The 27,109-nt window shown below is 40.5% G+C and overlaps 1 protein-coding gene and 1 long non-coding RNA gene across 2 annotated transcripts in view; one reads left to right on the top strand and one right to left on the bottom strand.

Moving 5' to 3' along the window:
* The window catches only part of LOC137254259 (leucine-rich repeat-containing protein 15-like), a 1,016,997-nt gene that overhangs the window by 779,662 nt on the left and 210,226 nt on the right, over positions 1-27,109 (bottom strand). The gene's annotated exons all lie outside the window — the stretch shown is intronic.
* LOC137251657 (uncharacterized) lies at positions 17,253-26,717 on the top strand. Its single transcript, XR_010953309.1, has 2 exons — positions 17,253-25,390; positions 25,697-26,717. It is a non-coding gene; the product is annotated as an uncharacterized lncRNA (long non-coding RNA).

The raw sequence follows: 27,109 nt of genomic DNA, 5'->3' as shown, positions 1-27,109 counted from the left end.
TTTTCAGTCGAACTTCTCCTTTGCCGGCCGCTAACATTCTGTTGTCGCCTGCTAGCATGATTGATTCTTCACAAGCTTCAAACTTATTGAACATGTCGCGGTCTCAACATAAATGTGAAGAAGCACCGCTGTCGACGCACCATACGTGACTCTGTAAAATGTTATTGTTGACTGCTGCAAACAACCCGTTGTTGTTTTTGTTGTTCTGTTGCGAGCTTTCTCGTTGTTTCTGCTTACACTGAGCAGCGAAATGTCCCTTTTTTCCACAGCTGAAGCATTTCAAATTTGATAACCGTCCGAAGTTTTTGCTTTTGCTTGCGTTAGCAACGCTGCCATTTGACTTTTCTTTCGAGGAATTCTGTTTACTGGCGCATGCATACTCTTGTGCTACGAATGCTTGCACGCTACTTCCAGCACACTCCGAATTATATGATTTTCGTCTTTCGCCTTCTTCTATTAGCTTTAATTTTACAGCATCAAGCTTTGGTAAGTCGTCTCGTGATTCCAGTGCCACAACCAAGTTTTCATATGATCTTGGTAGACTTGCTAGTAGCATAATTACCAACAACTCTTCTTGCACTACTACACCAATTTCCGCAAGTTTTTCTGCATTAGATGTGAATTTGCAAACATATTGCTGAACACATTCTCCGTCGTTCATACGTGTACTAAGTAATTGTTTGAACAATGTTACTTTTCTTACGGGGCCTTTTGGACGATGTACTTTTTCCAAGCAATTCCACGATTCACTTGCTGTGCTGCAACTTTTTACATGTTGAATTTGCATGGGCGTTATGCTAAGGATTATTGTAGCCTTAGCCTTGTCGTCTTTTGCTTTCCAAAGCAACACATCCTTTTCCTCAGCATCTGTTCCCGGACACACCAGTTCTCCGCTCACAACGGACCACAGATCTTGATGAATAAGAACGCTCTTGAGTTGCAAACTCCACGAGTCATAATTTAACTCATTTAATTTATCAATGTTGAACATTGATGACGCCATCTCGATTTCACAATTTTTAATGAAAAAACGCAATTCTACTTGGACAGCAGTAATTTGCACCTGGGTCCATAACCTGTTGAACTTTTAAAGTTTATAGTGTACACTGTGGAAGTTTTCTCCGATCCAAGTAAAATCAATATAAACATGTTTAAATTCAATACAAAGTAGTTTTATTTAACACGAAATATAATACGAAGTTTATTTGTTGAAAGCAAAGAGAAGAAGCTAAAGATCTTGAATTCAAATTTGACATCTTACAAGGTTGCATGAATATGTGAATTGTGAACAGAGTTGTATTTCAACAGAAGTTAAGGTATTGTTGGCGAAGGGACCGAAGTTCGGACTACCTGTAGAAAACAAGAGTTTCCCTCTCTTTCAATACATAGCGGATTGAGAGGACTTAACACAAGCTTTTAAGGCCAAAGAACACAAAGAAGAAGCACGCATAAAATTTTCGTTACTTGTGAAAACCCACTCAGCAACCAACAAACAAAGTGCAATAGATAGAGAAATCATAGATACAGTGGCATAAACTAGACAATTTCTCAATAACAATAAAAATATTCGAATCTTGACATCTGATAAAGGAAACAAAACGGTTGCAATGGAACTAGAGGAATATAATAACAAAATGCTAAGTATTTTAAATGACTTGACGACTTACAGGGTACAAAGACAAGATCCGACATCGCGATTACAGAACACAAATAACTGTTTAGTGGAAAAACTTTTCAAAATGGAAATTATCACAAGAGCGGAGAGAAGCAAACTAACCTCAAACACGGCACTACCACCAAGGATTTATGGTCTACCGAAGATACATAAAGAAGGAACACCGCTGAGACCGATTTGGTCAGTGGTTGGATCACCTGCGTACGGATTATGCAAATATATCGCAGACATTTTAAGAAACGTAACATCGACTTCAAAATACAACATAAGGAACACGTCAGATTTCAAAGAAAGAATAAACAATACCTACATTTATGACGATGAAAAATTGATTTCTTTTGACGTGGTTTCACTCTTTCCGAGTATACCTATACAATTAGCACTTGACTTAATACTAGAAAAATGGACGAAAATAAGAGAATTTACTGTGATGCCCAAACAGTTATTTATGGATATAGTGAAATTTTGCGTTCAAGAAAACAGATATTTCAAGTTTAATGACACCATATACACACAGCTGAAAGGAATGCCGATGGGATCACCCACTTCCCCAGTGATAGCCGACATACTCATGGAAAAATTATTTGACAACACTATGGACAAATTGGAGCACAAACCAAGACTACTAACGAAGTATGTCGATGACTTATTCGCGATAGTCCACGAAAATGAAGTTGAAAATACACTGGACGCCCTGAACAAATTTGACAAAAACATAAAATTTGCAGTAGAAGTGGAACGTGAAGGAAAATTGCCTTATTTGGATTCTATAATAAACAGACTAGGAAATCAATTGAAATTAAAGTTGTATGTAAAGCCAACATCATCTCGACGAATTATAAACTATTATTCCAAACACCCCAAATCAATGATTATGAATACAGCAATGGGCTGTATAGGACGGATGTTACAGACTTCAGACAAAATTTACCACAAGGAAATCAAAAAAGATATATTTTCAATGTTAAAAAGCAATGATTTTCCAACGAGTACGATTAAAACACTATTAAGAAGAGTAAGTTCCGCCAAGATTCAATCATCAACTTTTAAATCAGTAGTCTATGTACCACAATTGTCCGAACGGTTAGCAAACTCTGACTGCTACGATAAAGAAAACGTAAAAATTGCTCACAAACCTACAAACACATTGAAAAATGTGTTCAATAAAACAAAATCGAGAATATCACTAACCGAAAAGAGTAATATTGTGTATGAAATTAAATGCGGAGGCAGTGTCGAAAATTCGTGTAATAGTGTATATGTTGGTACAACAAAGCTAAAATTAAAGACAAGATTATTACAACATAACTCCGATATTAAAAAATGTAACACTGTCGAAAACCATAAAACAGCACTCATGGCCCACTGTGCCGCTACCGGCCACTCACCAAACTTTGACGACGCGAGAATTCTTATACAAGAACAAAAATACACGAAACGATTTACACCAGAGACACTGCATATAATAAACACACCGACGGACATTAAACTTAATTTTAAGAGTGATACAGATGATTGCGCGCATATTTACAAACACCTGTTAACAAGTAATTAGTATCAAACTCCACGCCACACAGGGAAGAGGTGAAATAAAATGTATGTACTTTGTAGGATCTGTTTTTGTATGTTATATGTTTGAATTTAATTGTTAATTGGTTTTTATGTTTGTTATTAGTTTCAACCCTGAAGACGGTTACCGTAGAGTAACCGAAATATATTGGTATCCAAAAAAACAAATTTTCGTTTTATTGTGAAACACCTGACCTCGAGCCATCATAACTCGCTTCCCAAGGCAGTCGGTTCTATGTACCGGAGCGACTCGGGATTTTTCCCGACCAAGGACTGTCATTTCAGTGTGACCCCATTTAATTTGTTTCGTCCCTCCCACAAATTGTCATCCTCCCAGCAGCTCCTTGCAGCAGGACTGCTACATATTCTCTTACTCCGGGAAGGTATCGAACCCAATCCGGGTCCGTCTCCTGACCCCGGTCATGAGAAATGGTTTTGCTGCATTTGCCAGAAAAGAATCTTTTTAGGACGGTCATACTCTGTTCAGTGTGTCTCGTGCAAGGGATGGTTGCATCGGACAGGTTGTTCTGGGCTTGATCCCGAAACCCGACGTCCACGTAACTTTTATAAATCTTTTGTGGCTCCTTGCTGCTCACGCCCAAGGGCGTCCCGTAGTCTACGCCTAAGCGTATCCCCACTACCTTCCAGCAGCTTCGCTGCTCAGCAAGCCACAACAAGTACCCGCTGCTGCTCGCGCCCCACGGCGCCAACAACTCAAACAGCTGATACCACTCATAACTACTACCTTCGTAGTAGAGCTGGTAGCAATGCTGAGCATCAGCCCCTGCCCCCGTCTTCTTCTCCCCCCCTCTTTTCTGGCAGCAATCGTGCAGGTCAGGGAAACATACTCTTAGTCCCTGCCTCTGTTTGCACCGTCTGCCAGCACAGAATATATAGGTTTGCGACATCCGCTCAATGCAGCTCCTGCCTTGGGTGGTGCCACTTTCCTAGATGTTCTGGTCTCCGCGACGGCAACCCCCCGACGGGTTTCATCGCGCCATGTTGCCAGGTCGCAAACCCAAATCATCCGGGTACCCCAATGCTTGCCCAACGGCGCCCAGTCCCAAGGCCACAGCAGCAATTGCGTCCTGGCCTTCCACAACCTAGGCGTAGTCACCCATCACTTACCCCTAGAGTGGGGCGTCTCCTCTCATGCACTTCAGAATTCTGCAGTTCAACTGTAATGGACTAACTGGGAAGATTACGGAGATAGTCGATTTCATGAAGCGGCATAACATCCGCATTGCTGCGATTCAAGAGACTAAACTCACAGCAAGATCTGCATTGCAGACCTGCTCTGGTTATAATGTCCACAGGAAAGACCGCGAGAGCGGAAATGGAGGCGGCCTCGCGTTTATTATACACCACTCTGTGCAATATCATATATTTGATCCTGGCATCGACCGCAGTGACAATGTCTTAGAACGTCAAGGCCTATCTGTCCGGTCAGGCGATGCAAATCTAGAAATCATCAACATCTACATCCCTCCTGTCACCTGTTGCCCCAGTGGATACCGCCCTAATATCGAGGCCTTACTCACTGGCAACAATCGCATTATCTTAGGCGATTTCAATGCCCATCACGACCTATGGCATTCAAACTTGCGGGCGGACAGTAGGGGTGAGATGTTGGCAGATCAAATAGACGAAACGACGTTCTTCACAATAAACGGAGACGCCCCCACACGTATGGTAGGAAGCTGTCATAGCTCGCCAGATATCTCAATCGTGAGCGCAGAACTCGTAAACTGCGTCAACTGGCAGCCGATGGTAACATTGGCATCCGACCACCTGCCCATACTTATTTCGTTCGAGCGTACCGCCGACTTCATCGTCACCGAAAAACGCACTTTCATAAACTTCAAAAAAGGAAAGTGGGAAGAATATAAATCTGCAACAGACAGCAGCTTTGCTGCCCTCCCTATCCCGACTGATGCCCGCCAAGGGGAGCGTGCCTTCCGTAAGGTCATTGAATCCGCCTCGGCACATTTCATTCCCGCCGGGAGAATTCCCGAAATCCGGCCCCACTTCCCGGCGGAGGCCGCGAGCTTAGCGAGGGAAGGCGACCTTATAAGACAGCTTGATCCAGGCGACCCCCAAATAAGGGATATAAACCAACGCATCAGATTGCTTGTGGACGAACACAAGCGGGCGAAATGGGAAGAGCACCTAAGAGGTTGTAACCTCTCTACCGGTGTAGGTAAACTTTTGTCCACCGTACAGTCCCTATCGAATCCGACTAAGCACAAAGACAAAGTTTCCATCGCCTTTGGCGATAAGGTGCTGTCGGATGCGAAAAAATGCGCGAGCGCTTTCTGCCGACAATATATAATGCATCCTACGGTCGACAAAGATAGACGGAGAGCCAATAGACACGCACATAAACACAAACTCAGCGCGTCACCAATTACCATCACCGCTAGAGAGGTTGAGGACGCCATTGGTCGCGCTAAACCATCCAAAGCAGTGGGCCCAGACGGCATAGCCATGCCGATGCTTAAAAACCTAGGGAAAGAGGGTTTCAAATACTTAGCGCATGTCTTCAACCTGTCTCTTTCCACCTTTGTCATACCCGAGAAATGGAAAATGGCCAAGGTGGTCCCGCTACTAAAGCCTGGGAAACCAGCTAACGTAGGTGAGTCATATCGTCCGATATCTCTCCTATCGCCAGTGGCAAAGACGCTTGAAGCCATTTTGCTCCCTTATTTCCAAGCACATTTGCAGCTAGCCCCTCATCAGCATGGCTTCAGAAAACTCCATAGCACTACCTCCGCGCTAAATGTCATTAGCACCCAGATAAATTGCGGTTTGAATCAATATCCCCACCACAGAACAGTACTCGTAGCGTTAGACCTATCAAAAGCTTTTGATACGGTCAACCATGGCTCGTTACTGCAAGACCTGGAAGGGTCCACCCTTCCCCCATGTCTTAAAAGGTGGACCGCAAATTATCTGGGTGGTCGGCAGGCATCGGTGCAATTCAGAAACGAAACATCAAAACAAAGGAGAATTAAACAAGGGGTGCCACAGGGTGGTGTCCTATCCCCGCCTTTGTTTAATTTCTACATATCTAAGCTACCTTCACCACCGGAAGGAGTCACAATCGTTTCCTACGCCGATGACTGCACAATAATGGCCACAGGCCCAGGCCCAAAGATCGATGAGCTATGCAATAAAATAAACGGCTATCTCCTTGATCTCTCCAGTTTTTTCGCCTCGCGAAACCTGGCATTGTCACCGACTAAATCTTCCGCGACCTTATTTACAACATGGACGCCCCAAATGTCGACCATATTGAACATCCACGTCGAGGGCACTACGCTACCGACTGTCCTACACCCCAAAATCTTGGGTGTGACGTTTGATCAGGATCTACATTTTGGTGCGCACGCAACCGCAATTGTTCCAAGAATTCAGAGCCGTAATAAAATCCTCAAATCCCTTGCTGGCAGTACCTGGGGAAAAGATAAAGAAACGCTCTTGACCACATACAAAGCAATTAGCCAGCCGATTACGTGCTACGCGTCACCCATATGGTCGCCAAGCCTAAAAACCACTCACTGGAAGAAACTACAGGCCTGCCAAAATACTGCTCTCAGAATTGCCACGGGCTGTCTTCTTATGTCCCCAGAACACCATCTGCATAATGAGGCGAGAATACTCCCCATCAGGGAGAGAAATGAGATGCTGACCAAACAGTTTCTGTTGAATACCCAGAAACCTGGGCATCCCAACAGACATCTGATTGACGAACCAGCACCGCTTAGGGGCCTAAGGTGTCATCTCCGTAAGCATTTTGAGGAAATACGGCACCTGAGAACCCAGCCGTATGAAGCGGAAAAACACAAGCAGGTCCTTGGTGAACTCCATAGACAGGCGTCGGACCTTTATGTCGGGAATTGCCCGGTGAATCCAGTACTTGAAGAAAAATATCCAGAACTCGCAGAAGAGGAACGCATACTCCCCAGGGAAACGCGTGTCACTCTTGCTCAACTTCGTTCTGGATACTGTAACAGGTTAAACTCTTACCTATCCAGAATCAACCCCGACATACAAAATGTATGCCCTGCTTGCAATGTGTCCCCACATGACACCAACCATCTCTTTAATTGTAATGTGGAACCAACGCCTCTAACACCCCTTTCCTTATGGTCCACCCCTGTTGAAACGGCAAGTTTCCTTGGACTCCCGTTAGAGGATATTGATGACAATTTGTGATCGGTCGCGGCTATTAGGTGGGGCGAGCATTGCTACAACAACAACAACAACAGCCATCATAACTGCATAGAATTAGAAATTTAAAGGTCGCTAAAAATCTCAAGTAAAGAAACGGAAGGCACGCCGTAGACATATGCCAACAACCATGGAATATGCAAAAATTAAAAAAAAATATGAAACATCCAAACCAGTAATCAACAAATTTCAATAAACATCAAAAAAATTGGTTAAGTTAAAATCTAGTATTAAGTTCCTATTAAAATGTAGAAAATCAAGAATCATTCCAAATTTTATAAAAAATGTAACTCAGTGTAAGAAATTATTTGTATCTGACTGCGACAAACACATAGCCATAGATAGATGTTTAGAGAGACACACACAGTATTACCTTACAAAGGTGGACCAGAGGTGACTCTAGAATTTGTTTGTACGATATGGGTATCAAATGAAAGGTGTTAATGAGTATTTTAATGCTAAAGTTGGATCTGAAAATGATGGTCTAGATATATACATGGGTAAACACAGCCCTGGTACCCGGAATGACAATGGTAGTAGGCTTATAGAATTTTGTTGTGAAAACGGTCTGGTGATCGGTGGAAGCTTATTCCCACATAAATTAGTCCATAAAACAACATGGACGTCTCCGGATCAACGCACTAATAACGAAATTGATCACGTACTAATAAACAGCAGATGGAGGTCATCCTTGCTAGATGTGCGCGTTAAAAGAGGAGCAGATATTGGTAGCGATCACTACCTTGTAGCTGGTAGTTTCAGATTTAAGGTAGCCGCAGTACAGAAAAACCTTCAAAAAATTAGCAAGAAAATTGATATTGAGAAACTAAAGCATGAAGAATATCAAAATGCCTTTACTGCCGCAGTACGCGAACGTGTTGAACAGGTAAACATGAGTGGTAGTACAGGTGACAGGCTAGACTCCGTTAATAATATCTACCAAGAACTTGGTAGCAGTATCCTTGGAAACAAAAACAAAGCAAAGAAAGTATGGCTAACAAATAATACGTGGACACTTATTGAACAGCGGCGGAAAATTAAAGAATCGCTTCTCAGACGGACGAACAACAATGACACGGAGGAAGCAAGGCAGTGAAGCGGCAGCCAGACTAAATAATATGAGGGAACTCTATGAGATTAGTAGCGAACTCACCGGAAAATACAGGAGTGGTCAAAAACCAGTAAAAGACTTAAACGGAATTCTTATTACTGAAAGCGAACAACAAATGAGTGTATGGGTGGAACACTTCAAGAAAGTATTAAATAATCCTGTAGGTGAAGCGACCTTAAATTCCAACACTATTGTTGCAAACTACAACAACCAACCCCACTTCAATGGGGTAAACAGCGCCCCCCCCTACGAAAAATGAAATAATTTCATCAATCAAGTCTTGGTAGTATTGTCTCAAATAAGAGCGGTGCAGATGAGGACGTTCAGTCTCGCATAAACAAAGCAATAATGGTTTTTGGGCAACTGGCAAACGTGTGGAGGTCCAGCCAAATATCTTTAAAAACGAAGCTTCGACTTTTTAATTCGAATGTTAAATCAGTACTGTTTTATGCTTGCGAGACGTGGAAAAGCTCAACTTCAATTCAGAAACGTCTACAAGTTTTTATTAATAAATGTCTGCGCCGAATCCTGAAAATTCGATGGCCGGAAAGAATTTCAAATGACGACTTATGGTCTAGAACAAATCAACTTAAGGCTGCCACAGAAATAACCAAGCGTAAATGGTCGTGGATTGGTCACACTCTCAGAAGACCTCCAGTAAATATAGCCAGACAAGCATTGCGATGGAATCCACAAGGAAGCCGACGACCTGGTGCACCTGCGAAAACTTGGCGCAGAACTGTGGATAAAGAACTCGAAGACGCAGGATATACGTGGAATGACATCACAAGAACTGCACCTAACAGAATAAGATTTAAGTCGGTGGTCGAGGCCCTATGCTCCAATAGGAGTTGAGGAGGATGATGATGATGATGATGAATGAGTATTTTAAAAGGGCGTGGGCCTTAGTTCTATAGATGGACGCCTTTTCGAGATATCGCCATAAAGATGGACCAGGGATGACTCTTGAATTTGTTTGTACGATATGAGTATCAAATGAAAGGTGTTAATGAGTATTTTAAGAGGGCGTGGGCCTTAGTTCTATATGTGGACGCCTTTTCGAGATATCGCCATAAAGGTGGGTCAGGGGTGACTCTAGAATTTTTTTGTACGATATGGGTATCAAATGAAAGGTGTTAATGAGTATTTTAAAAAGGAGTGGCCTTAGTTCTACATGTGGACGCCTTTTCGAGATATCGCCATAAACGTGGACCAGGGGTGACTCTAGAATTTGTTTGTACGATATGGGTATCAAATGAAATGTGTTAATGATAATTTTAAAAGGGAGTGGGCCTAAGTTCTATAGGTGGGCGCCTTTTCGAGATATCGTCATAAAGGTGGACCAGGGGTGACTCTAGAATTTGTTTGTACTATATGGGTATCAAATGAAAGGTGTTAATAAGTATTTTAAAAGGGCGTGGGCCTTAGTTCTATATGTGGACGCCTTTTCGAGATATCGCCATAAAGGTGGGCCAGGGGTGACTCTAGAATTTGTTTGCACGATATGGGTATCAAATGAAATGTGTTAATGATAATTTTAAATGGGAGTGGGCCTACGTTCTATAGGTGGACGCCTTTTCGAGATATCGCCATAAAGGTGGACCAGGGGTGACTCTAGAATTTGTTTGTACTATATGGGTATCAAATAAAAAGGTGTTAATAAGTATTTTAAAAGGGCGTGGGCCTAAGTTCTATAGATGGACGCCTTTTCGAGATATCGCCATAAAGGTGGACCAGGGGTGACTCTAGAATTTGTTTGTACTATATGGGTATCAAATGAAAGGTGTTAATAAGTATTTTAAAAGGGAGTGGGCCTTAGTTCTATAGGTGGACGCCTTTTCGGAATATCGTTATAAAAGTGGACCAGGGTTGACTCTAGAATGCGTTTGTACAATATGGGTATCAAATGAAAGGTGTTAATATTTATTTTAAAAGGGCGTGGGCCTAAGTTCTATAGATGGACGCCTTTTCGAGATATCGCCATAAAGATGGACCAGGGATGACTCTTGAATTTGTTTGTACGATATGAGTATCAAATGAAATGTGTTAATGAGTATTTTAAGAGGGCGTGGGCATTAGATAAATATGTGGACGCCTTTTCGAGATATCGCCATAAAGGTGGGCCAGGGGTGACTCTAGAATTTGTTTGCACGATATGGGTATCAAATGAAATGTGTTAATGATAATTTTAAAAGGGAGTGGGCCTAAGTTCTATAGGTGGACGCCTTTTCGAGATATCGCCATAAAGGTGGACCAGGCGTGACTCTAGAATTTGTTTGTACTATATGGGTATCAAATGAAAGGTGTTAATAAGTATTTTAAAAGGGCGTGGGCCTAAGTTCTATAGATGGACGCCTTTTCGAGATATCGCCATAAAGATGGACCAGGGGTGACTCTTGAATTTGTTTGTACGATATGAGTATCAAATGAAAGGTGTTAATGAGTATTTTAAGAGGGCGTGGGCCTTAGATAAATATGTGGACGCCTTTTCGAGATATCGCCATAAAGGTGGACCAGGGGTGACTCTAGAATTTGTTTGTACTATATGGGTATCAAATGAAAGGTGTTAATAAGTATTTTAAAAGGGAATGGGCCTAAGTTCTATAGATTGCGCCTTTTCGAGATATCGCCATAAAGATGGACCAGGGGTGACTCTTGAATTTGTTTGTACGATATGAGTATCAAATGAAAGGTGTTAATGAGTATTTTAAGAGGGCGTGGGCCTTAGTTAAATATGTGAACGCCTTTTCGAGATATCGCCATAAAGGTGGACCAGGGGTGAATTTTTTTGTACGATATGGGTATCAAATGAAAGGTGTTAATGAGTATTTTAAGAGGGCGTGGGCCTTAGATAAATATGTGGACGCCTTTTCGAGATATCGCCATAAAGATGGACCAGGGGTGACTCTTGAATTTGTTTGTACGATATGAGTATCAAATGAAATGTGTTAATGAGTATTTTAAGAGGGCGTGGGCCCTAGATAAATATGTGGACGCCTTTTCGAGATATCGCCATAAAGGTGGGCCAGGGGTGACTCTAGAATTTGTTTGCACGATATGGGTATCAAATGAAATGTGTTAATGATAATTTTAAAAGGGAGTGGGCCTAAGTTCTATAGGTGGACGCCTTTTCGAGATATCGCCATAAAGGTGGACCAGGCGTGACTCTAGAATTTGTTTGTACTATATGGGTATCAAATGAAAGGTGTTAATAAGTATTTTAAAAGGGCGTGGGCCTAAGTTCTATAGATGGACGCCTTTTCGAGATATCGCCATAAAAATGGACCAGGGGTGACTCTTGAATTTGTTTGTACGATATGAGTATCAAATGAAAGGTGTTAATGAGTATTTTAACAGGGCGTGGGCCTTAGATAAATATGTGGACGCCTTTTCGAGATATCGCCATAAAGGTGGACCAGGGGTGACTCTAGAATTTGTTTGTACTATATGGGTATCAAATGAAAGGTGTTAATAAGTATTTTAAAAGGGCGTGGGCCTAAGTTCTATAGATTGCGCCTTTTCGAGATATCGCCATAAAGATGGACCAGGGGTGACTCTTGAATTTGTTTGTACGATATGAGTATCAAATGAAAGGTGTTAATGAGTATTTTAAAAAGGAGTGGGCCCTAGTTTTATATGTGGACGCCTTTTCGAGATATCGCCATAAACGTGGACCAGGGGTGACTCTAGAATGTGTTTGTACGATATGGGTATCAAATTAAAGGTATTAATGAGTGTTTTAAAAGGGAGTGGCCCTTCGTTGTATATGTGAAGGCGTTTTCGAGATATCGACCAAAATGTGGACCAGGGTGATCCAGAACATCATCTGTCGGGTACCGTTAATTTATTTATATATGTAATACCACGAACAGTATTCCTTCCAAGATTCCAAGGGCTTTTGATTTCGCCCTGCAAAACTTTTTCATTTTCTTCTACTTAATATGGTAGATGTCACACCCATTTTACCAAGTTTTTTTCTAAAGTTATATTTTGCGTCAATAGACCAATACAATTACCCTGTTTCATCCCTTTTTTCGTATTTGGTATATAATTATGGCATTTTTTTCATTTTTCGTAATTTTCGATATCAAAAAAGTGGGCGTGGTCATAGTCGGATTTCGGCCATTTTTTACACCAATACAAAGTGAGTTCAGATAAGTACGTGAACTGAGTTTAGTAAAGATATATCGATTTTTGCTCAAGTTATCGTGTTAACGGCCGAGCGGAAGGACAGACGGTCGACTGTGTATAAAAACTGGGCGTGGCTTCAACCGATTTCGCCCTTTTTCACAGAAAACAGTTATCGTCCTAGAATCTAAGCCTCTACCAAATTTCACAAGGATTGGTAAATTTTTGTTCGACTTATGGCATTAAAAGTATCCTAGACAAATTAAATGAAAAAGGGCGGAGCCACGCCCATTTTAAAATTTTCTTTTATTTTTATATTTTGTTGCAACATATCATTACTGGAGTTGAATGTTGACATAATTTACTTATATACTGTAAAGATATTAACTTTTCTTTTAAAATTTGAATTAAAAAAAAAACAATTTTAAAATGTGGGCGTGGCCATTCTCCGATTTTGCTAATTTTTATTAAGCAGACATATAGTAATAAGCGTAACGTTCCTGCCAAATTTCATTATGATATCTTCAACGACTGCCAAATTACAGCTTGCAAAACTTCTATATCACCTTCTTTTAAAAGTGGGCGGTGCCACACCCATTGTCCAAAATTTTACTAGTTTTCTATTCTGCGTCATAAGTTCAACTCACCTACCAAGTTTCATCGCTTAATCCGTATTTGGTAATGAATTATCGCACTATTTCGATTTTTCGAAATTTTCGATATCGAAAAAGTGGGCGTGGTTATTGTCCGATATCGTTCATTTTAAATAGCGATCTGAGATGAGTGCTAACGGACAGACGGACGGACGGACATGTCTCAATCGAATTTTTTTTCAATACTGATGATTTTGATATATGGAAGTCTATATCTATCTCGATTCCTTTATACCTGTACAACTAACCGGTATCCAATCAAAGTTAATATACTCTGTGAGCTCTGCTAAACTGAGTATAAAAATGTGAAAATCACTGTGGACAATGAACTCGATGGTTTGCATGTAGAAAATGCTAATGTGCATTGCTCTTTACGCTTCTTTCGTGATGACAACAAAAAGTTTTCACAAAAGTTTGATGCTTTATGAGCCGAATTTAAATTATGTATTGTATACAAACTTACAAGACAGAGATGCTGTTATAACTTCTCTTAAGTCGGAAATAGTAGATTTGAGAAAGGCTGTAGTCGATTTGGTTGAGCTGGTTTTGAACAATGCTCTTAATGTAAACAAACAAAAAGAGTTGTCTGATAATAACAATGCTCTTGCTTTCTCTTTGGATATGCGGATTGCTGTCGCTGCTGATGCCGATGATGTTGCTGGCGTACGGTCAAAATCAAATATTATTGATACGTCTATTTATAAGTGGGCTATTCATTTCATACCACAATTGTGCCCTCTCAATTCACACGAATATGATTCGCTCTGTCGTCGTTAATTGAGTTAGTCGCCGCTTGGCACTTGGCGTAGCAACATCGGTGATGGGTATTAGCTGATCGGTATCAATCGATATTATTATAATGATACTGTCCTTCTGTTTGACCTCCACGACTTTTGTTATATGCGCATTCAACACATGATTTCAAATATTATTTGACGAAACTTCGCATTCGCGGGAACCATAGATATGATTTCATTTTACTAACTGCTTTTTCTAAACCTAAATGATCGTTTTTATCGTGAACATTTTCTACCATTTTATATCGCAGTGTTTTTGGACCAACACACAATTTGTTCGCATTTTCAATCTTATGCAATCTGCCTTGGTCTATACAAAATTCATTTGTCGTTTACTTATCCTTATTTTTGACCTTTTCGATGATTTCTTTCATTTTATCGTCTTGTAATTGCATTAAATATAACCAATCGTCATGAGTTATTGCCATTTTATTTATACGAAAAGTTGATACATCAGTGCCCTTGGCACTCTCGTTCGGACACCTACTCAATGCACCAATGTGTTCCATTCGACTACCTTGTCGATGAATTATATCGATATCAAAATCTTGCACTCTTAACCACCATCTTGCTATTCGTGGAATCAGCTATTGTTTTTGCATAGCAGTTTTAACCGCACTACAGTCTGTTACGACTTTGACCGTTTTACCATCGATATAATATCTAAGGGCCTCATTCTCTATTACGAAACGAACGTTCGTTCCGCCGCAGAGAAGAATCGCTAGTGTATTTTGATTGGTTAAACGATGACAAGATATCATTTGACATTTGCATTCGCCTTCCTGGTTGACATAGAGTTAGAAACGTAAAGGCCGAACGAAATTGATCGAGAATACCATTGCTAGACGAAATCGTTTAGCGCGAATCGTTCGTCTGAGCTATCGTACGCAATACAGAATGAAACCCTAAATCTTTCTAACGTCTCTACCACGGCTAAACTTCGTAACTATGAAAGTTATTTTCTGTAGCACTAGTCGATCTGCTGTAATATGCCACAGGTTTCAAGCTATGATTTACACTTTTCAACAGTACACTTGCTAACCCATATAAACTGGCGTCAGTATGTATTTCGTGATTTGAGTCTACCCGTTACGCAACCAACATAGGATCGGAAGTCAGTTTTTGTTTCAACTCATCGAATGCTTTCTGTTGTTCACAATCCCAAATAAAAGGTTCGTCTTTACGTAATAATTTTCGAATTGGTTCCGATATAATAGCATAGCCAGGTATAAATTTGCGAAAATACCCACTCAAACCCAAGAATCTTCTTATCTCAGTAACATTTGTTGGTCGTTCATAGTTTTGTATTGCTGTCGTTTTTACTAACCCTGGAGTTAAACCATTCGGTGTTATAAAGTGACCAAGAAAGTTTATTGATGTTCTTAGAAACTCGCATTTAGATATGTTTAACGTTAACTTAGCTTCTTTTAAGACCGTCCTAAGTTTTTCAAATATTTCTTCGTACGTATTACTACAAATTAGTATATCATCCATATGATGCATCATGTTTTCTTTTGTAGCCCGTTCCTGAATTTTTGACAATAACTGTTGAAATATTAATGGCGCATTTTTAAGCCCAAATGGCATTCTTTTAAATTCGTATAAACGATCAGTAGTAATAAAAGCAGTATACTTACGACTTTTTTGTTAAATTTCAATGTGATAGTATCCACTATGTGAAATATTTATACGGCGCCGCTTTCCTAAGGCACTCTTCGATATTTGGAAGTGGAAATATTTCTTTTTCTATTAATCTATGTATGTTGTAATCTATACATAACCTATCACTACCATTTTTCTTTTTAACAAGTACGACTGGGCTTGCAAATTCAGATTCAGAACGTTGAATTATATAATTCTTCAATAAATCATTAACCATTTGATCGACTATTTGTTGTTTTGGTTCTGGCACGCGATACGGAGATTGAGATAAAATTTTATTTGATTTTAATTCGATTTTCATTTTCACCAAATCCGTTTTTCCAAGTTCTTTCAAATTATTAGCAAACACATTCGAATTTTGATTTATAATTTCCAGTTTCGATTTTAAAAGCTTTCCATAAATTTCGCACCCTATTTTACTTTCATCAATTACATTATTTATTTCTTTAACTTCAGTTTCATGTTCACGTTCTATTTTAATCTTACCATTGTTGATAATTAATCTCAATTTATTATGCACAAAGTTGTCTTGCCCTAATAAAATATCGAAAGGTAATAATTCGTCATCTACTACGTATAGATTAACCGGTATATCAATTTCATTGACCATTAGGTTTGTTTTCCATACCTCATTTGCATGTCGACTACCACCACATATTCCAGTAATCTGTATGGCACAATTATCATATTTGCCACCTGTTTTGTCACTCACAGATTTTCTAATCATGCTACCCTGTGCACCCGTATCAATAAACGCTTTTATATTTTGTTCACCTAATAACGTGTCAACTTTAAAATTATCATCATATTGATAAAATACATTTCTTATTTTTGCTGCAGGTTTACATTCCGATTCACCTATTGTATGCACTTTATTACATTTATCGCATCTTTGTTTAAGTTGTGGTTTTTGACAACTAATGGAAATATGTCCTATTTCATCACAATTATAACACTTCACAGTCTTATTTGTTTTGGTCTCATTTTTCTTATTAGAATATTCACTGTTGCCCACATTCTTATTTGCTTGATCTTTAACTTCGAACTTTGTTTGATTACGCGACATACTCATCGGCGAATTCTTTTCATACTTTATTAATGTTTCTCTTAATTCTCTCATTGTATTTATTTTTTGAGTAGCTATTGCTACTTGTAGTTCACGATTACGTAGTCCTTCTCTCGCGTATTTTACCATAGCTGTTTCGCTCAACTTACATATATTGTCGCCCAAGTGCAGTCACACGAAAACAATAATTTTCCACTTTATTATTTTGTGTGCTACTTTGCATTTGAAAATTTATGTCTGTTTCATACAGGGAATTACCGAATTTAGTTTTTATACTCAGTTGAGCAGAGCTCACAGAGTATATTAAGTTTGATTGGATAACGGTTGGTTGTACATATATAAAGGAATCGAGATTGTTGAAGACATGGAGGAAGAAAATTTAATCGAATTTTAAATATGATCATTTTCGAATTTTTATATATACATATACTCTTATACTTACCTGAATTCTATAAAATTAACTATTCATATAGGTATGTATAGATAGCCAATGAACTAATTTTATGAAATAAAATACATATATACATATACTTACCTTAAACTCATACTCACCTGTAAATTTATACTCACCTAAAAATTTTTATATCATAAATTCGAACGCCCTAATGTAAAATCTATTAAATTAAATTGGAAGAATACCGCTTCTCTGTCATGTACGTACCCTAAGTATACATATGTACATATACATACGTAAAGAAGTAAAAAACCAAAGGCTCAACCGTCAGCAGCAAAACGGAGTGAGGGCAGTTATCGTTGAGCGCGCGGTGAAAGCTATATGTTTCTTTTTCTACTCCCTAAACTCTTGTTAATTCGATTTGTGCATTTTGAAGTTTAACCCAAGAAAGGTATTCTTCTAAATAAAGTTAATTTGTGAACGGATTAATATTAAATAAATATTATAAACCTTTTTATTATTGAAAATCGTGTGCCGCGTTGATTATTTAGTGAAAGGTGATAAAAAGGCGTAAGTAGCCAACCCAGCCAGTAAGTTGCCCTCCGTAGGCACAATAGAGTGGCTAGTGAAGCTTAAACATGGTCCTCTCGACAGCCAAAGTGGAAATATAAATTTAAACAAAAAAAAAAAACGAAGCACTAGAAAAGGCTATAGTTTGCTCTAAGGGAACATTTTTAAAAGAAAAAAGGTGAAAATAAGCGAAAAGTGCCAAAAAACTAAAGTGCTGAAGAATATAAAACTGGAAAAAGCGGTGTCGAAAAATCGGAAAAAGAAAAGCAAATTTTATATTAAACACTAAGGTGCTCCGAAAACATGAAAAAGTGCCCAAAAAATTTAAGTGCTGCGGAATACCAATAAATCTGAAAAAGAAAAAGCAAATTTTAAATTGATAAAGAAAACCAAAACGCTATGTTAAGAAATCTGAAAAACAAAAGCAAATTTTATATTAAACAATAAGGTGCTACGAAAAATATCTGAAGTGCGGTCTTCGAAAAAACCTAAAATAGGAAAAAAGGGTACACCAAAACCGGAAAATAAAAGGAAAATATTTTTAATAAAGTGCTCGTACAACCTGAAAATAAAAATAAGGTGCACGGTCAAAACCTAAAAATATAAAGAAAATATTTTAATAAGATGCTCCGAAAAAGCCTGAGATATACAATATAGAAACATAAATGGGCTTGTGAAAACCTGAAAACATAAAAATAAGGTGCTCATAAAAAACCAGAAAATAAAAATAGGGTGCCCGTGAAAACCTGAAAATACAAAGAAAGTAAGGGTAAGGTGCTCAGTAAAAACTCGCACAACAATAATACGTTTAAAGTGAGTTAATATAAAAACGAAAAAAATAATCAAAAAATTGCAAAATTCTTTAAAAGAGCTAAAAATAAATAATATTAGCGTGCTCAGTGCGTTCAAAAGAGGTTAGTGAGCCCAACACAAAAATCTGAAATTTTAAAAGTGGCAATCAAAGAGGGTACCGAACCTGAAAAAATAAAATAAAAATCAGAAAATTTTTTTTAATCATCGAACAGCCGAGCGGAAGGTACAGTCCACAAGAAGCAGGAAAAGTTACCAGCACAGACAGAATAACCCGCTATCCACACAAGCAGCGGATCCGTTAACAGCACTAACAGCATTTCCCCATTACCAACACCAGAAAAATCTCGGAACAGCAGCGTACGGTAAATAGAAGGTATCCCAGGCAAAAAGTAAGTGCAGAAAAAAAAATTTTCCTACTACACATACACAGATTTATATAACCTAGCGGACCTCTAAAGCATTTCTCGAGAAACCTCTCATGTTCTCATATTTGCTATATAAAATATAAACTCAAAAAAACAAAAAAATCTCTTAATCCCCCAACGCAAGCCTCTATAATCCGCTAAGATATATAAATCACACAGTTTCAAATACTTACATATATATGTATATACATATATAAACCACGTATATACCCCGTTTGCCTTCCCTTGAATGCCCCTGAAAAGAAACTATTAAAAACCCCTTATTTACCTCAACAAATTATTAACTCACCCGTACACATATTCTCCGTTGGTTTTTCACATCAGTCTAGCCCAACAACAGCCAAAATTTTTGCATACTTACATATGTATGCAGGCATTTACCAAAGACTTAAATTCGGTTCAATAATATTCGCCTAATAACACTCTTGCCTCATTAGCCTCAAAAGAAAAAAAAAATCATTTACTTACATATTTTTTCTTGTACTCAGAAGCGCTGAGACAAGTGCATAATTCTACCTCCGTTAAACTACATAAGCTGTATACGCATATATATTACATATATTCATTTGTGCTCAGAAGCGCTGAGACAAGTGCATAACCTCACCACCATTAGCATAGCAATTTCGCTCAACTCAATAACTGTAACATACAAATATACGCACATACACTTGGACTCAGAAGCGCTGAGCCAAGTGCACGAGCCCACCCCCGTTAACAGCAATTAAGTGCACCAATATACTTGTACATACACATATATATAGTCACCGAAATAAGTGCCGCTGACAAAATCCCCACAGTGGGCCACAGCAAATAAAATTTGTATCAAAAATACAGTGGGACAAAAACACATAAAAGCGAAGGAAACATTTTGTATTAATCTTTTTAAAATAAACCCCAACCCCTAAAACAATTATAGAAATATATTCCTCAATATATTTTATATAATAAAAAAAGCTTTCGCATCGTAATATTTTTTGTGTACTCCAAATACACACCTCGAAAATACCCTCTCGTGTACCTCTGATACACTTCCTGTCGCATAAGCGAACATTAGCTTTGACCTCCCAAATCAAAGAGGCTCGCAACTAGTTTGTATTTTGAGCATAAACCCTCGGCATCGGAATGACTGACGACAAAACAGAGAAACTAGCTCTACCCAAAGGTACCAAGACTCGGAGCAGGTCCCAGACAGAAGAAGAAGAATTCTTGAGGAAATCCCTTTTCGAAATAGGAAAACTCGACAGGATATGCGACAAATGGTGGAATATCTCTGAGGCCGATCACACTAAACCCGGTTTGCAGACATATATGGAGGAACTCAACAGACTCGTAATCGCAGTAGAACGGTCATACGAAGCAGCACATATGAACGTCACAGATACCAGCGCCCTCTCAACACTGGACGAAAATTATGACAAAGTGATGGAGACCACACTGAACACAAGGACCAGGATGAACGAGCTGCTCGCGCAACTGGAGCCGAACCCCATCAGCCAAGGACAACCCATGGTGCCACTGATAATGCCCAGGTCTGAACCCTATCTCAAAGTTCCTGCATGCGATACTGAAGTGTTCCACGGGGGCTACGAAACATGGCCGTCATTTAGGGACATGTTTACAGCGGTTTACATAAACCACCCCAAATTATCCCCTGCACAAAAACTGTACCACTTGAGACAAAAAACCCGTGGTAAAGCGGCCCTAATCATCCAAAAATATCCCCTCAACGATCAAAATTTCGAACTAGCCTGGGGGGCACTCAAGTTCAGATACGAGAATCGTAGAATTCTCGTAGACAGTCAGTTAAAGACTCTATTTAATATGCAGCCCGTGTTTTATGAAAATGGTGAAAGGATCCAAGAGATCCAAACCACGATAAATAACTGCATCTCAACTCTAAATTTAAACAATGTCCCCACCAACAACTGGGATCCCATCCTTATATATTTATGCGCCTCTAAGCTCCCCAATGAAACTCTCGCCTTATGGGAACAATCACTAGAGTCCAGGAAAGAACTCCCACTCTGGTCTGAAATGGACAAGTTCCTAACGACGCGCTATGAAGTAGTTGAACGGCTCGATACGTATCGGCCAAGCAAACCTCGCCACCCAAATGCGAGCTTCAACAACCGAGCTTCAACACCCCAAAATCAGTCGAACAACTTCAAAAACAAGTCCCACTCATATCATAGCGAATCGACTCGACAGGCATCCTGTAAATTGTGCAATTCGAATCATTCTATGATGAATTGCATAAAATTCAAACAACTCAGTGTCGCGGAGCGGAACAATTTTGTTAAACAAAATCATTATTGCAAAAACTGCTTAGCATTTTCTCATCTGGAGTGCGAGTGCAAGAGCAACTTCAAATGTGTATATTGCCAAAAGAGACACCACTCTCTCCTCCACTATCAGACCACTTCATCGGTCAACTCCAACAATCATCGTCCCTCGTCACGTAATAACCAAACAAGGGTTAAACCTCAAGAGTTAAACATCAACGAGGCCCCCTCTACCTCCGCACAAGCCGCGAAGCTCCAAACTAAGGCAGCGCAAAATCAAGCCTCCTCAACCTCTCAAAATGAGAATAATGTTCACTCTCACTTCGCTAGCAGCAAGGAAAAAACCTTACTGCCAACCGCAATGGTTCCCATTCTCCACCGAGGAGAAATATTCAAACTCCGCGCACTAATAGACCAAGGCTCCGAAAAAACCTTTGTGTCCTCTCGTATACAAAAGCTACTGGGTCTACCCACACAAAAAAACAGTTACCAAATATCAGGGATGGGCGGGCGCGTAGTCCAAAATTCAAATAAGACTTGTCTGATGACTATTTGCTCAGACGACTTAGCAACTCAAATCCCAACTCATGCGATAATCCTGCAGCAATTAACTCACTTCTTACCATCATTCAAAGCCAAAAACGTGGACTTCCAGAAGTTCTCTTCACTATCTCTGGCAGACCCCAATTGCTTCTCCCCAGCAAGAATTGACATGGTGCTTGGTAGTGATGTAACCCCTCAAATTCTGCTAAACGGCCTGGAAACTAACGTGGCAGGAACCCTTATCGCACAACAAACAATATTTGGATGGATACTAAGTGGTCCGGTTGACGAACAAATTTCGGCATTCTCCACCCACGTAATTGATAATCCAGATAATTCTCTAAATGAACTGCTCAAAAGATTCTGGGAACAAGAAGAGGTTACAACTTCCTCACCCATAACAGACGATGATACATTTTGCGAAGAGCTGTACAAAAAAACCACCGTTCGGAAAGGAGACGGTAGATACATGGTCAAACTCCCCTTCAAACAAGGTTTTCCCGAAACTATAGCTCTCGGCCACTCTCGACCCGCAGCCCAGCAGCAATACATCAGCGTAGAAAGAACCCTAGAGAAAAAACCAGAGTTAAGAGAAAAGTACTCGGAAGTATTAGAAGAATACTTAACTCTGGACCACATGGAGCCAACTTCACCTCACGAAGTTATTAACAAAGGTAAATACTTCTCCTTCTATTTGCCTCACCACGCGGTTATAAAACCCGATAGTAAAACCACAAAAGTACGAGTAGTCTTCAATGCCTCCAAACCAACTCACTCCGGAAACTCATTGAATGACATATTACACACCGGCCCCACACTTCAAAATGATTTAATGCTGATAATCCTACAGTGGCGCCTCTATAAATTTGTTTTCAGCGGTGACATAGAAAAAATGTACCGCCAAATTATCGTCTACCCAGAAGATCAAGATTATCAACGAATCCTCTTTCGTAGAGCTTCTAACTCCAAGCTTGAAGATTTCAAGTTAAAAACAGTCACCTTTGGTGTCAACTGCTCACCGTACCTCGCGATTAGAACACTCCGCCAATTAGCAGAAGACACAAAAGAAGAATACCCGCTAGCCAACAATGTACTTCTGCATGAAACATATGTAGATGACATACTCACCGGCGGATATGAAATACAGTCCACACTCGACTCCATGACCCAAGTCATCGAAGCGCTCAAATCGGGAGGATTCCCTCTCAGAAAAATAACGGCCAATCACCCAAAACTACTCGAAGGCATATCCCACTCAGATCTCTTGGACATAGATTTCCTCAAATTCCAGGACTCCAGCTCCACCAAAACGCTTGGAATAAGATGGAATGCCCTTACAGATTCCTTCACGTACTCCTACGACTCCAGTCCGTCGAATAATTCGCGAACGAAAAGGCAAATTCTGTCGGCGGTAGCGAAACTTTTCGACCCGGCAGGATGGCTATCGCCAATTATGATCACAGCAAAAATCCTACTGCAGCAACTATGGATGGAGGGAACTGACTGGGATGAAGAAGTAAAAGCCGGCGCTCTTCAAAAATGGACGGTTTTTCACGAAAACCTCACGGCAATAAGCGACATAAAAATTCCCCGTTGGGTTCAACTCTCCCCCGACATACCCACTCAATTACACGGTTTCTCAGACGCCTCTGAAAAAGCTTTCTGCGCCTGTGTATACATAAGAACACAGCAATCTCCAAACGTATACGCTTGTCACCTGCTTGTGGCGAAAAGTAAAGTCGCTCCCTTACAAACGGTCAGTCTCCCTCGACTGGAACTTTGCGGAGCAGTTCTTCTCTCTAAATTAATAAAACAAGTTCGACTTCAGCTAAAACTACCACCTCACGAACTAACATTATGGACGGATTCTTCGATAGTGTTAGCATGGCTAGAAAAGCCACCCCATATGTGGAAAACCTACGTTGCAAACCGCACCTCTCAGGTCATCAAAAATGTAAACAACGCGACTTGGAAGCATGTAGCCAGCAAGGACAACCCAGCTGATCTAGGAACTCGAGGATTTCGGCCCCAAGACTTAGTCGACTGCCCACTATGGTGGAACGGACCCGAATGGTTAGCCAAACCCTCTCAGTTCTGGCCAAACACCACGCCTAAGCCGACACCCCCCCTAGAACAGAAACCAATCGTCACTCTTCACACCACTGAAAGCATCGATTTGCTGGAACGCTTCTCCTCCTATGCTCGTGCGCTGCGCGTAATGTCATTCGTCTACCGCTTCATTCATAAGGCAAAAGGACTCCCAATCCCCCCGACAAGCTCGGTTTCTCACGCGGAAATCACACACACAAAGGAACGGCTTATCCTCCAAGCGCAACAAATGCATTATGGAGACACGATTTCACTATTAAAAGCATCTAAACCCATAAGTAAAAAAAGCTCTCTCTTATCCCTGAATCCTATGCTCGACGCCAAGGGCCTCCTACGCGTGAATGGGCGGCTCAGTAAGGCCCCTATGAGCGACAACGAGCGTTACCCTATAATAATTCCGGAAACTTCCAGGTTCTGCATACTGTTTCTCAATTTCTTACACTCAACGCTTCTCCATGCAGAAAAACAACTCATGGTCCGAATGGTACAACAAGAATACTACATCCCTAGATTAAAGCTCAAAATAAAATCCTGTATTTCTAATTGCAAACCATGTACGGTGTACAAGCAAAAGATGAAGTCGCAGATAATGGCTGCTCTACCAGCGGAAAGGACGACATATACCTTACCCTTTCACACAACCGGTGTCGATTTTGCCGGCCCGTTTCTCGTCAAAACATCCCCACTACGTCGAGCCTCCCACACAAAGGCTTACGTCTGTGTGTTTGTCTGCTTCTCTACCAAGGCTATTCACCTAGAAGCTTGTTCGGACCTAACCACGGAAGCATTTAGAGCCGCTTTTGCTCGCTTTGCCGGTCGCCGCGGCCTGCCTCATAAGATGATGTCAGATAATGGAAAAACGTTCGTCGGGGCTCAACGAGCAATTCAGAAAGAACTATCGTCTTTTCTAAGTGAAGCCGCCTCGGACATAGCCGACAAATACGCTCTGCATGGCCTCTCTTGGCAGTTCATCCCCCCTTACGCTCCTCACATGGGTGGTCTCTGGGAAGCAGCAGTGAAGAGCTTCAAAATACACTTCCACAAAGTTGTCGGAAACCATAAATTCTCGTTTGAAGAGTTCTCGACACTTCTAGTTCGCATTGAAGCGGTCCTCAATTCTAGACCGCTCTCTCCAATGTCCGAAGACCCCCATGATTTACTCGTCTTGACCCCAGGCCACTTTTTGCGGGGAGCCCCCCTGCTATCTCTCCCAGAACCCAATCCCGACAATCTTAGCCTCCTCCACCGATGGCAAAAACTGAAAGTCCTTCACCATCAATTCAGCAATCGCTGGAAAAATGAATATTTAAAGGAATTGCATAAGCGTCAAAAATGGAAGGCACGAGAACCCAACGTCAAGGTAGGTGACCTAGTCGTCATCAAAGACGACCTTCTGCCTCCCAACGAATGGCGACTAGGTCGAATTTCAAACCTACACGTAGGTCCTGACGAGAATGTTAGCGTCGTCGACATTCACACCCAGAACGGCACAATTAGGCGCAACATTACAAAAATATGTTTATTACCCATGGCATAGCCCCCCTCTCACACACGTCCTGTGCCCTATCCCTCCAAATCCCCTTGCCACCCTTCTCTTTTAATATCACAGCTAATTCCTCTGTTTTCGTTTTCTTTTTTTTCTCTTTTCTCTCAAATTTCTCCACAGAGCGCATAATGGAGCGCGGAAAATGCAGGCTGTGTTGTCGCCCCCACTCTTTGCGCCATTGCCATGCGTTTTTGGCCATGACTCCAGCAGAGCGATATGAGTCTGCACGCGTCCATCGCTACTGCATAAACTGCTTAGCCACATCTCACACCACAGGGACGTGCACTTCCACCGGCAGTTGCCGCCACTGTGGCAGAGCTCATCACACGCTGTTGCATCGGCCTAATATTGCAACAGCAACACGCAATCGACGTCCGACACCACCACCCACACGCCATAGGCGTGATGATCGACGTGGAAGAACCAGGCAGCGTGCAATTGAACGACCAGCGGCGCGCTTACAGAGCCGCAGCGCCAACCAACGTAATCTGAGGAAGTTAGTCAACCAAGCGAAGAGTACGCTCGATCAGCTTAAAGAACTCCTGCATTCGTCCACTTCGCAGGCCCGGCGCCATGTTGAAGACATGGAGGAAGAAAATTTAATCGAATTTTAAATATGATCATTTTCGAATTTTTATATATACATATACTCTTATACTTACCTAAATTCTATAAAATTAACTATTCATATAGGTATGTATAGATAGCCAATGAACTAATTTTATGAAATAAAATACATATATACATATACTTACCTTAAACTCATACTCACCTGTAAATTTATACTCACCTAAAAATTTTTATATCATAAATTCGAACGCCCTAATGTAAAATCTATTAAATTAAATTGGAAGAATACCGCTTCTCTGTCATGTACGTACCCTAAGTATACATATGTACATATACATACTTAAAGAAGTAAAAAACCAAAGGCTCAACCGTCAGCAGCAAAACGGAGTGAGGGCAGTTATCGTTGAGCGCGCGGTGAAAGCTATATGTTTCTTTTTCTACTCCCTAAACTCTTGTTAATTCGATTTGTGCATTTTGAAGTTTAACCCAAGAAAGGTATTCTTCTAAATAAAGTTAATTTGTGAACGGATTAATATTAAATAAATATTATAAACCTTTTTATTATTGAAAATCGTGTGCCGCGTTGATTATTTAGTGAAAGGTGATAAAAAGGCGTAAGTAGCCAACCCAGCCAGTAAGTTGCCCTCCGTAGGCACAATAGAGTGGCTAGTGAAGCTTAAACAGAGATAGATATAGACTTCCATATATCAAAATAATCAGGATCGAAAAAAAATTTGATTGAGCCATGTCCGTCCGTCCGCCCGTCCGTCCGTCCGTCCGTTAACACGATAACTTGAGTAAATTTTGAGGTATCTTGATGAAATTTGGTATGTAGGTTCCTGAGCACTCATCTCAGATCGCTATTTAAAATGAACGATATCGGACTATAACCACGCCCACTTTTTCGATATCGAAAATTTCGAAAAACCGAAAAAGTACGATAACTCATTACAAAAGACAGAT

This window comes from Eurosta solidaginis, chromosome 5 (genome assembly GCF_040869045.1).
Source record: "Eurosta solidaginis isolate ZX-2024a chromosome 5, ASM4086904v1, whole genome shotgun sequence".
In the NCBI taxonomy this organism is placed as follows: Eukaryota; Metazoa; Arthropoda; class Insecta; order Diptera; family Tephritidae; genus Eurosta; species Eurosta solidaginis.
Note: the sequence above shows the minus strand (reverse complement) of the source record. Positions and strands in the feature narration are given on the sequence as shown.